Source organism: Vigna umbellata, chromosome 1 (genome assembly GCF_029865625.1).
Source record: "Vigna umbellata cultivar VRB3 chromosome 1, Vumbellata_1.0, whole genome shotgun sequence".
NCBI lineage: Eukaryota > Viridiplantae > Streptophyta > Magnoliopsida > Fabales > Fabaceae > Vigna > Vigna umbellata.
Genome location: NC_142165.1, coordinates 36,771,766 through 36,785,098, shown reverse-complemented (window position 1 = coordinate 36,785,098; position 13,333 = coordinate 36,771,766). Strand labels below are relative to the sequence as shown.

At 37.5% G+C, this 13,333-nt stretch overlaps 1 long non-coding RNA gene across 1 annotated transcript; it reads left to right on the top strand.

The window, feature by feature from the left end:
• Positions 1 to 3,194: 3,194 nt before the first annotated feature.
• LOC148205262 (uncharacterized) lies at positions 3,195 to 12,345 on the top strand. The gene is made up of 2 exons (XR_015783221.1): positions 3,195 to 4,521; positions 7,498 to 12,345. It is a non-coding gene; the product is annotated as an uncharacterized LOC148205262 (long non-coding RNA).
• The last annotated feature ends 988 nt before the right edge of the window (positions 12,346 to 13,333 follow it).

Genomic DNA, 13,333 nt, shown 5'->3' with positions numbered 1-13,333 from the left:
AAATCATATAGCTAACTAGGCCGTGAGTCCTTTGGAAAACGATACTTGGTCTTACCTAGTTTTATTACTTGATACGATTCGGTCACACTTGCCGATTGTGAAACAAGTTTGTGGCGCCGTTTTTCGGTGTTCATAAATTTGTCATCATGTATATAAGAATTCCTCTTTATGCATTAATGTGAATGTCACTCACTAAAGTACTTAGAACCCAATCCCTTTGTGCAATAAGCCTGCCTTAATTCCTAGTTCGTGCAATTCCTAGCGTTCATAGAAAATTAAGTCTGAAGATCAAGAGCTTAAGACGACCAAGTACTCATACCCTCATCCCTGAGAAATATTACCCTTGGGAGAATTCAACAAGAACCTGAATTGTAAGGAACCTCCCAGCACTCATGTAATTCATAAATCCTGCAATTAAATGAGTTAAATAGAGCAAGCATTAAAACAGATGAATTCCCTAACAATTAATGAGTAAAGCATATATGATTAAGAATCAATTCAAATACATGAGAGTTCACAAGGTTACATCATTCCCCTACAACAAATAGAGTTTAGTTCCCCACAGACATGGAGAAACTTGATGTACAATGGAAAAGCATGAGATAGTAAAACCCTAAGAGTATAAGAGGATGCTTCCGCCTCCAGATTGGCCTTTATAGAGTAGAAGAGTGTATTGTTGTGTTGCTCCAGCAAGAGATACAAAACCTAGAGCACTTGGGTCCTTTAAATAAAGTTAGAAAAGAGTAAAAACAGGGCCTGATCCAAAAGAGTCAAAATAGAGCACAAACTGGGTCGGATCTGTGACGCACGACGCTCGGGCGCCCCATTTAGAGCGCCCGGGTGGTGGACGATCTTATGTAGGGCTTGAGCCTTCAGTTTCGCCCAGGCTTCGGGGTTCGTCTCCCGGGTGGCGGACGTCGATTTTTGCACGCCCAAGCCTCCTGCAGGTCGCCCAAGCTTCATGCGGTTCCCTCTTCTGGTGCTTTTCTAGGCCTTTCTGAGCTTTATATCCTTAGCACTTCATATCTGCTTCCTGTATTAACTCATTTTCTATCAAAACAAAGGGAATTAGTCATAAAATCATCAAATTCAACCTTAACTCTCTTATTCACTCAACTTAATGCAAAAGTATGATTTCAAGCAATTTTCTAAGTGAAAAGGTTGCTTTTAGTATCAAAATTATATCACAGATAACAATATTTTAAACTGTTATCATCCTTCAAAGAAGAAGAAAAGTTGGTGGAAGTACTAAAAGCCAACAAAGGAGCTATTGGATGGTCAATTTAGGATCTCAAAGGCATAAGCTCAACTTATTGCATGCACAAAATATTCATGGAAGATGCGTATAAACCAGTTGCCCAACCACAAAGAAGATTGAATCCTGTGATGAAATAGGAGGTTAGAAAAGAAGTGCTGAAGCTTCTGGATGCTAGTATTATATACCCTATTTGTGATAGTGCATGGATAAGCCCAATACAGGTGGTACCAAAGAAAGGTGGGATGACATTTATATACAATGAAAAGAATGAGCTCATACCTACTAGGATGGTTACTGGGTGAAGGATCACTTTCCCCTTCCTTTCATTGATCAATTGTTGGAGAGATTGACTGGACAAGCTTTCTATTGCTTCTTGGATGGTTACTTAAGGTACAATCAAATTGTGGTGGATCCAAAAGATCAGGAAAAGACAACTTTTACATGTCCATTCAGTATTTTTGCTTATAGAAAAATGTCATTTTGCTTGTGTAATGCTCTAGCCACATTTCAAAGATGTATGCAGGCAATCTTTGAGGATATGATAGAAAAGTGCATTGAAGCCTTTATGGATGATTTTTCAGTATTTTGTGATTCTTTCTAAGTGTGTTTATCTAGCTTGGATGGTGTTCTTAAAGGGTGCATTCAGACAAACCTTATTCTTAACTGGGAAAAATGCCATTTCATGGTAATAGAAGGCATTGTTAGGGGGCACAAAGTTTTTTACAAGGGAATTGAGGTTGACAAAGCTAAAGTGGAAGTCATTGTAAAGCTTACACCACTGATAACAGTTGAAAAACTGTTATTTTCATGCTTAAAATTGATACTAAAAGCAACCTTTACCACTTAGAAACTAGCTTGAAATCATGCTTTTGGGTATATTTTTAGAAATAAGAGAGCTGGACAGGTTTATACTTGATTTCAGTGTTTTATGCAGGTTTTAAGGTGAATTTGGTGAAAGAAGTGAAGAAGGATAGAGATGGAATCAGAAAAGACATAAAAAAAAGTGCAAAAGGAGAAGCCGCAACTGCCGCTCAGCGGCAGTTTACCGCTGAGCGGCACTCAGGCAATCACAGTGGATCCGCTGAGGAGTGAAAAGGCCGCTGAGGGGAGGAAAACAACTCACGCACTTACCGCTGAGCGGTAGTTTACTGTTGAGCGGCACTATTTTGGGCTTGGGCCTAATTTTCTGTATATTTTAGAATAGTATATAAGCTTTACGTCGTCCTAGGGTTTGTATCTTTGGCAGAGACGAAGCAAACACTCTCTTTTCCACCCCTTGAAGGAAGATCTTGGATGCTCAGGCTACCTTCTCCTCTTTCTAGGGTTCTATCTTTCTTTCATTCATTATTGTTCATCTAGTTTCACCATGAATATGGTGAACTAAACCTTGTATTGTTGTTGGGGAATCAATGTAGTCTTGTGAAACTCTCATATATGGAATTTGTGTTTTAACATCTTATATTAAGATACATGCTTTCTTTCATCTTTAGTTAGGGAGTTTCCTCTTTGCTTAATGCTTGCTTTGTTTAACTCATTCATTGCCATGATTATTAATTTTGTCGATATGGGAACGTACGGGGAAATCTAGATCCGGGGAATTTCTCCCAATAGCATATTGGTTGCCTTTAAGCTTCTGCACTTTAGAATTAATTACTAGGAATGTTAGGAGTTGTATGAACTCGTAATTAAGAATAGGCCTTCTTGCAAGGTGATTTAGAGAGTGGCATTAGCAATTGATGAAAAGAATGATGAATTCCTAAAGTATATGAGAGTGAACAAGATGAAATTGATAACCCCAACAACATACTCATCCATCTAATTCATTAAAGTGTTTGTATTCCTCTTTTTCATTGATCAAATTCATGCATACATGTTTAATTACTGTCTTTTGCATTTAAACCCTTGATGAACCAATATTTTCCTCACTTCACTTAGTTTAATGTGCTAGAATTAGTCGGGGAATTATGCTTAAACGTCCGGTATTTTCCTGTTTTTCCTAATTGTGCTTAATTTGATCGGAAATTCTTATTTTAACTAATTTGAATTATCTGAGCTTATTATTTTGCATTATTAATTATGGGAAAATTTTGGATAACTTTTTGGGACATTAGAAAGCTAAATGAGAAATGGAAATTGAGCCAATGCATCTTAGCCATTTTTTATTTTCGCTGGCTGCCGCGTGAATGTTGTGTCAACTTGTGTGTCTTCGTTTGAGTTCAATTCTTATCCGTTTTCCATGCAATTTTTTTTCATAGTTTCGTCTGGATGTCTATTTTAACATATAGTTTTTACTTTGTTCAAATTCATTCTGTGCTGTTCCCAGTATTTATTTTACTCTCATATGTCAGTCCAGGATTACTGCTGTTTGAGTGATTTCTAATCCGTTGCATTGTTTGCTTGCTGTTTAGTAATTGTGGTGGCTGGAATTGATCATTGGATGATGCTAAGACCTCCCAACACTCTTAAACAAGGCATACAACAGCTTGGCTTTATTGGATAGCAAAGAAAAAAAAAAAAGAAAGCAGCCACATTCACGGTCCAGCAGAGGAAGTGGTTTTCATTTTTCCAGAACTTGGTTTATGCACCTTTGGAGCTTTATTCCAGCAAGCACGTCCAGGAGGTCCAACAAGTATGAGAGGGAAATTATTGGATAATATTTGGGACATTTGAAGGGTAAAGGAGAGGTGTGTGCTTGGAAAGAAGAGAGGGCCCATGAGAAGGAAATTTGGAGTAGCACGTGAAGGGGTTATGAAAAGAAAAAAATGCTGCACATGGGAATCAACTTTGACGTCCAACTCATGGTCCAGCAAGTTTGGATGAGTTGGAAATCGGGTGCTACGTCCAGCAAAATAGGGGTGTGTCCAGCAGCACTTGGGCTTCATGCGGAGAATGGGAAGCATAGGGGTGTCCAAAGCAGAGGCAGCACATGGGCTGAATGGAGGAGCAGCGTCCCACATGGAGGAGGGTTTTTAAAAACCCGTGATGCTGGAAAGAAAAGGTGTGCCGGTCCTGGAGCTGTTCCAGCCGTCACCTGGTGATAAAAACAAAGAATGGATTTTTGGCTTGAAAGGAGGAGTGCACGGAGACTTAGATAGGGATTGGTGTGCACGTTTTTTTTTCTGGGTTCCAGTAGGGTAGTAGAGGGATGCAGTGAGTGAGAGAGGTCCACGGAGACAATGGCAATCTGGAGAAGTGCAGCCTTGGTCCACCAACACATGAATGTCTCGGCAAAAAAAAAAAAATGGTCCATGTAGCAGTATAGTGTATGAAGTTTTTGATGCTTTCAATTCCTTGGGTTTGTTTGCACGGTGGAATGTTTTGATGTTAGAAATTATACTTTCATTTTGCTTTAAGATATTTGGACGATCCTACTAGAAGACTTACATGTTTCCACTTTGTTTCCACCTTGAAATCAACATGCTTTTGCTTGCCTTTCTTTTAGATAATGCCGTTTTGTTGGGTCCAGTAACAGCCCCCCCTTTTACATCTTTTCACTTTGTTTTGTTTCTAATTTGAAGAGAAACGTGAATTCATACTAGGTACAGCACCGGTTTTGCTTTCTTGGAATAGTTATGTTTTTAATCTTAAAGAAATGAATCACAATGCTTCTTTAATCTAGCTTAATGGTTACGTGAATTGGTATATGATGTGTCATGCATTATCTTATTTCTATGTATTGCATTTTAGTGGATTTAAGCCAATGGGAATTGAAATGAGTTCTTTGTTGCACATGCTTCCAACGTTGGCTTCTAGTTGAATGAAGAGTACATTTAATTTTCTTGCATTTAGTAATAGAGATGTTTTGGGAAAGGTGATATATGGTGATGGACTTTTAATTCCTTTCTTGGATAAGAATAGCATGGTGTGAATTCTTTAATTAAAGATTGTAGAATGGTCACGTGAAGTGTAACATTGAAGTTCACATTGAATTTTTTATTTAGTGCTTGGAGAATAAATGGGTGCATGGACCTTACGGTTGCTGGAAGTGCTAGAAGGAAGTAGTCTTCCTTTTATTCAACTCTTTCTTTCTATAGGAAATAGTTGTAGTGTCACGGCATTTAGGGAATTTTTAGAAACAATTTCACTTTCAAAAGTTTAATTTCCGTAATTGTGCGTCTCTGCAATTTACTGTTCCGCATTTTATTTTCACTGTGATTTCGATTTTTATTGTTTAATTTCGTTTTTACTATTTACTGTTTTATTTTTACGGTTTGTTAATTTACTACTTTCAACATTTACATTTTCCTGCACAAAAATAACCATCAAATCCCCCCCACTACGTGTTTGATCTGAGACTGAACCAAAATTGGTCCTTGAGAGACGACCTAGGAGTCACTTCCTAGTACTGTACTGCATTATTTTATGCACAACTTTTGTTGGGAGGTGCGACCCTCTCATCAAAATGATTATTGGGGGAGATTTTTAATTTTCTTCGTTAGTTTTTGTTTTTCGTGTTAAATTTTTTCTTTTCTAGGTTATTTTTGTCGTGTCTGGTGTACAGTTTTACATGTTTCTCTTGATTTCTGGATTTTGTTTAGGTTGTAGATGTATCTTTCACTTCATTGATACTCTGATTTGTTTGAAATCCTTGCTTTTCTCTGCTTGAGAAGATGATTATGATGTTTGAGAGGTTGATTTGATTGTGACATAAATTACCTTGTGTGAGATTTGAGCCACTTGATGTTCTTTCTTGTGTGTGATATGTCTCTTGATTGCTTGCACATATGCCTTGGCTTGACTCTTGTTGATAATTCTTGATTGATATGCATGTTTGGAAGTGATAAAGGCAGTTTTGTTTTTGAGCCTCTCTAGCCAAATAAGCCTACCGTGTTCTAAACCTTTGATAACCCCTTTTGAGCCTATACTTTCCTCATTTCTTTGTTTTGAAGCTCATACACTACCCCTAAGTGAAAAACCATGATTACCTTAACCTTAGGGAATTTTGGAGCTTTGGAAGTGTTTTGGGAACAAGTGTGGTCTCCTTGGGGATTCTTATGAGTTGGCTAGTTGGTTCCTCTTCTTGTTTTGTTTTTGTAAATATACGTGTATCTTGTCTTTTACAGTTTTGTTTTGAAAAAAAAAAAAAAAAAAAAAAAGAGAGCAGAAAAACAGTAAAAAAAATGAAAAAAAATTGTGAATAATTGTGAATAATGGAGTCAAGAAGAGGATGGAAGTAGAGGTTGTGGGTGAGTTTGATTGTGTTTACACTTGTTCCCCATTGCTCCTCTATTCTTTTTGGTTTGTAGCTCTCATCCATATTTATCCTCCCTTGTCCTTGGCCCCATTTCAACCATGAAAAGACCTTTTGATTTGAACATGCGTATGTGCTTGAGTGTTGATATTAGAGGCTTGCCAAGTCTATTTGTGATTGCTTTCTTGAGTGCATTGAGTGACATTGATTTACCTTAAACACTTGAGAGAAACACTGATTGTGTGCATCTGTGAGGCTCTGTTACTTTTGATTCACCTCTTGAACTGATTGATTATTTTGCCATGCTTGGAAGTGCTTGGATAGTTTCATGAGTATCTACTTTCTTTGATTTTGTGTTGGATATTGTCTACTTCTTTTCTTTGTCCAGATTTCTTGAGGAATGTGTAATTCTGTTTGTTTCCTTGTGAGTCTTTATTTTCTGTGTGTCAACGTTGTGTCACCTTCTTAAAAGTCCTTTGAACTATTCCCTGATTTGCATCTTGATTTTGCCCAGGAGTGCAAAAGACTAAGTGTGGTCTATTTTGATGAACCAATATTTTCCTCACTTCACTTAGTTTAATGTGCTAGAATTAGTCGGGGAATTATGCTTAAACGTCCGGTATTTTCCTGTTTTTCCTAATTGTGCTTAATTTGATCGGAAATTCTTATTTTAACTAATTTGAATTATCTGAGCTTATTATTTTGCATTATTAATTATGGGAAAATTTTGGATAACTTTTTGGGACATTAGAAAGCTAAATGAGAAATGGAAATTGAGCCAATGCATCTTAGCCATTTTTTATTTTCGCTGGCTGCCGCGTGAATGTTGTGTCAACTTGTGTGTCTTCGTTTGAGTTCAATTCTTATCCGTTTTCCATGCAATTGTTTTTCATAGTTTCGTCTGGATGTCTATTTTAACATATAGTTTTTACTTTGTTCAAATTCATTCTGTGCTGTTCCCAGTATTTATTTTACTCTCATATGTCAGTCCAGGATTACTGCTGTTTGAGTGATTTCTAATCCGTTGCATTGTTTGCTTGCTGTTTAGTAATTGTGGTGGCTGGAATTGATCATTGGATGATGCTAAGACCTCCCAACACTCTTAAACAAGGCATACAACAGCTTGGCTTTATTGGATAGCAAAGAAAAAAAAAAAAGAAAGCAGCCACATTCACGGTCCAGCAGAGGAAGTGGTTTTCATTTTTCCAGAACTTGGTTTATGCACCTTTGGAGCTTTATTCCAGGAAGCACGTCCAGGAGGTCCAACAAGTATGAGAGGGAAATTATTGGATAATATTTGGGACATTTGAAGGGTAAAGGAGAGGTGTGTGCTTGGAAAGAAGAGAGGGCCCATGAGAAGGAAATTTGGAGTAGCACGTGAAGGGGTTATGAAAAGAAAAAAATGCTGCACATGGGAATCAACTTTGACGTCCAACTCATGGTCCAGCAAGTTTGGATGAGTTGGAAATCGGGTGCTACGTCCAGCAAAATAGGGGTGTGTCCAGCAGCACTTGGGCTTCATGCGGAGAATGGGAAGCATAGGGGTGTCCAAAGCAGAGGCAGCACATGGGCTGAATGGAGGAGCAGCGTCCCACATGGAGGAGGGTTTTTAAAAACCCGTGATGCTGGAAAGAAAAGGTGTGCCGGTCCTGGAGCTGTTCCAGCCGTCACCTGGTGATAAAAACAAAGAATGGATTTTTGGCTTGAAAGGAGGAGTGCACGGAGACTTAGATAGGGATTGGTGTGCACGTTTTTTTTTCTGGGTTCCAGTAGGGTAGTAGAGGGATGCAGTGAGTGAGAGAGGTCCACGGAGACAATGGCAATCTGGAGAAGTGCAGCCTTGGTCCACCAACACATGAATGTCTCGGCAAAAAAAAAAAAATGGTCCATGTAGCAGTATAGTGTATGAAGTTTTTGATGCTTTCAATTCCTTGGGTTTGTTTGCACGGTGGAATGTTTTGATGTTAGAAATTATACTTTCATTTTGCTTTAAGATATTTGGACGATCCTACTAGAAGACTTACATGTTTCCACTTTGTTTCCACCTTGAAATCAACATGCTTTTGCTTGCCTTTCTTTTAGATAATGCCGTTTTGTTGGGTCCAGTAACAGCCCCCCCTTTTACATCTTTTCACTTTGTTTTGTTTCTAATTTGAAGAGAAACGTGAATTCATACTAGGTACAGCACCGGTTTTGCTTTCTTGGAATAGTTATGTTTTTAATCTTAAAGAAATGAATCACAATGCTTCTTTAATCTAGCTTAATGGTTACGTGAATTGGTATATGATGTGTCATGCATTATCTTATTTCTATGTATTGCATTTTAGTGGATTTAAGCCAATGGGAATTGAAATGAGTTCTTTGTTGCACATGCTTCCAACGTTGGCTTCTAGTTGAATGAAGAGTACATTTAATTTTCTTGCATTTAGTAATAGAGATGTTTTGGGAAAGGTGATATATGGTGATGGACTTTTAATTCCTTTCTTGGATAAGAATAGCATGGTGTGAATTCTTTAATTAAAGATTGTAGAATGGTCACGTGAAGTGTAACATTGAAGTTCACATTGAATTTTTTATTTAGTGCTTGGAGAATAAATGGGTGCATGGACCTTACGGTTGCTGGAAGTGCTAGAAGGAAGTAGTCTTCCTTTTATTCAACTCTTTCTTTCTATAGGAAATAGTTGTAGTGTCACGGCATTTAGGGAATTTTTAGAAACAATTTCACTTTCAAAAGTTTAATTTCCGTAATTGTGCGTCTCTGCAATTTACTGTTCCGCATTTTATTTTCACTGTGATTTCGATTTTTATTGTTTAATTTCGTTTTTACTATTTACTGTTTTATTTTTACGGTTTGTTAATTTACTACTTTCAACATTTACATTTTCCTGCACAAAAATAACCATCAAATCCCCCCCACTACGTGTTTGATCTGAGACTGAACCAAAATTGGTCCTTGAGAGACGACCTAGGAGTCACTTCCTAGTACTGTACTGCATTATTTTATGCACAACTTTTGTTGGGAGGTGCGACCCTCTCATCAAAATGATTATTGGGGGAGATTTTTAATTTTCTTCGTTAGTTTTTGTTTTTCGTGTTAAATTTTTTCTTTTCTAGGTTATTTTTGTCGTGTCTGGTGTACAGTTTTACATGTTTCTCTTGATTTCTGGATTTTGTTTAGGTTGTAGATGTATCTTTCACTTCATTGATACTCTGATTTGTTTGAAATCCTTGCTTTTCTCTGCTTGAGAAGATGATTATGATGTTTGAGAGGTTGATTTGATTGTGACATAAATTACCTTGTGTGAGATTTGAGCCACTTGATGTTCTTTCTTGTGTGTGATATGTCTCTTGATTGCTTGCACATATGCCTTGGCTTGACTCTTGTTGATAATTCTTGATTGATATGCATGTTTGGAAGTGATAAAGGCAGTTTTGTTTTTGAGCCTCTCTAGCCAAATAAGCCTACCGTGTTCTAAACCTTTGATAACCCCTTTTGAGCCTATACTTTCCTCATTTCTTTGTTTTGAAGCTCATACACTACCCCTAAGTGAAAAACCATGATTACCTTAACCTTAGGGAATTTTGGAGCTTTGGAAGTGTTTTGGGAACAAGTGTGGTCTCCTTGGGGATTCTTATGAGTTGGCTAGTTGGTTCCTCTTCTTGTTTTGTTTTTGTAAATATACGTGTATCTTGTCTTTTACAGTTTTGTTTTGAAAAAAAAAAAAAAAAAAAAAGAGAGCAGAAAAACAGTAAAAAAAATGAAAAAAAATTGTGAATAATTGTGAATAATGGAGTCAAGAAGAGGATGGAAGTAGAGGTTGTGGGTGAGTTTGATTGTGTTTACACTTGTTCCCCATTGCTCCTCTATTCTTTTTGGTTTGTAGCTCTCATCCATATTTATCCTCCCTTGTCCTTGGCCCCATTTCAACCATGAAAAGACCTTTTGATTTGAACATGCGTATGTGCTTGAGTGTTGATATTAGAGGCTTGCCAAGTCTATTTGTGATTGCTTTCTTGAGTGCATTGAGTGACATTGATTTACCTTAAACACTTGAGAGAAACACTGATTGTGTGCATCTGTGAGGCTCTGTTACTTTTGATTCACCTCTTGAACTGATTGATTATTTTGCCATGCTTGGAAGTGCTTGGATAGTTTCATGAGTATCTACTTTCTTTGATTTTGTGTTGGATATTGTCTACTTCTTTTCTTTGTCCAGATTTCTTGAGGAATGTGTAATTCTGTTTGTTTCCTTGTGAGTCTTTATTTTCTGTGTGTCAACGTTGTGTCACCTTCTTAAAAGTCCTTTGAACTATTCCCTGATTTGCATATTGATTTTGCCCAGGAGTGCAAAAGACTAAGTGTGGTCTATTTTGATGAACCAATATTTTCCTCACTTCACTTAGTTTAATGTGCTAGAATTAGTCGGGGAATTATGCTTAAACGTCCGGTATTTTCCTGTTTTTCCTAATTGTGCTTAATTTGATCGGAAATTCTTATTTTAACTAATTTGAATTATCTGAGCTTATTATTTTGCATTATTAATTATGGGAAAATTTTGGATAACTTTTTGGGACATTAGAAAGCTAAATGAGAAATGGAAATTGAGCCAATGCATCTTAGCCATTTTTTATTTTCGCTGGCTGCCGCGTGAATGTTGTGTCAACTTGTGTGTCTTCGTTTGAGTTCAATTCTTATCCGTTTTCCATGCAATTTTTTTTCATAGTTTCGTCTGGATGTCTATTTTAACATATAGTTTTTACTTTGTTCAAATTCATTCTGTGCTGTTCCCAGTATTTATTTTACTCTCATATGTCAGTCCAGGATTACTGCTGTTTGAGTGATTTCTAATCCGTTGCATTGTTTGCTTGCTGTTTAGTAATTGTGGTGGCTGGAATTGATCATTGGATGATGCTAAGACCTCCCAACACTCTTAAACAAGGCATACAACAGCTTGGCTTTATTGGATAGCAAAGAAAAAAAAAAAGAAAGCAGCCACATTCACGGTCCAGCAGAGGAAGTGGTTTTCATTTTTCCAGAACTTGGTTTATGCACCTTTGGAGCTTTATTCCAGCAAGCACGTCCAGGAGGTCCAACAAGTATGAGAGGGAAATTATTGGATAATATTTGGGACATTTGAAGGGTAAAGGAGAGGTGTGTGCTTGGAAAGAAGAGAGGGCCCATGAGAAGGAAATTTGGAGTAGCACGTGAAGGGGTTATGAAAAGAAAAAAATGCTGCACATGGGAATCAACTTTGACGTGCCACTCATGGTCCAACAAGTTTGGATGAGTTGGAAATCGGGTGCTACGTCCAGCAAAATAGGGGTGTGTCCAGCAGCACTTGGGCTTCATGCGGAGAATGGGAAGCATAGGGGTGTCCAAAGCAGAGGCAGCACATGGGCTGAATGGAGGAGCAGCGTCCCACATGGAGGAGGGTTTTTAAAAACCCGTGATGCTGGAAAGAAAAGGTGTGCCGGTCCTGGAGCTGTTCCAGCCGTCACCTGGTGATAAAAACAAAGAATGGATTTTTGGCTTGAAAGGAGGAGTGCACGGAGACTTAGATAGGGATTGGTGTGCACGTTTTTTTTTCTGGGTTCCAGTAGGGTAGTAGAGGGATGCAGTGAGTGAGAGAGGTCCACGGAGACAATGGCAATCTGGAGAAGTGCAGCCTTGGTCCACCAACACATGAATGTCTCGGCAAAAAAAAAAAAATGGTCCATGTAGCAGTATAGTGTATGAAGTTTTTGATGCTTTCAATTCCTTGGGTTTGTTTGCACGGTGGAATGTTTTGATGTTAGAAATTATACTTTCATTTTGCTTTAAGATATTTGGACGATCCTACTAGAAGACTTACATGTTTCCACTTTGTTTCCACCTTGAAATCAACATGCTTTTCCTTGCCTTTCTTTTAGATAATGCCGTTTTGTTGGGTCCAGTAACAGCCCCCCCTTTTACATCTTTTCACTTTGTTTTGTTTCTAATTTGAAGAGAAACGTGAATTCATACTAGGTACAGCACCGGTTTTGCTTTCTTGGAATAGTTATGTTTTTAATCTTAAAGAAATGAATCACAATGCTTCTTTAATCTAGCTTAATGGTTACGTGAATTGGTATATGATGTGTCATGCATTATCTTATTTCTATGTATTGCATTTTAGTGGATTTAAGCCAATGGGAATTGAAATGAGTTCTTTGTTGCACATGCTTCCAACGTTGGCTTCTAGTTGAATGAAGAGTACATTTAATTTTCTTGCATTTAGTAATAGAGATGTTTTGGGAAAGGTGATATATGGTGATGGACTTTTAATTCCTTTCTTGGATAAGAATAGCATGGTGTGAATTCTTTAATTAAAGATTGTAGAATGGTCACGTGAAGTGTAACATTGAAGTTCACATTGAATTTTTTATTTAGTGCTTGGAGAATAAATGGGTGCATGGACCTTACGGTTGCTAGAAGTGCTAGAAGGAAGTAGTCTTCCTTTTATTCAACTCTTTCTTTCTATAGGAAATAGTTGTAGTGTCACGGCATTTAGGGAATTTTTAGAAACAATTTCACTTTCAAAAGTTTAATTTCCGTAATTGTGCGTCTCTGCAATTTACTGTTCCGCATTTTATTTTCACTGTGATTTCGATTTTTATTGTTTAATTTCGTTTTTACTATTTACTGTTTTATTTTTACGGTTTGTTAATTTACTACTTTCAACATTTACATTTTCCTGCACAAAAATAACCATCAAATCCCCCCCACTACGTGTTTGATCTGAGACTGAACCAAAATTGGTCCTTGAGAGACGACCTAGGAGTCACTTCCTAGTACTATACTGCATTCTTTTATGCACAACTTTTGTGAGAGGTGCGACCCTCTCATCAACCCTATAATCAATTGT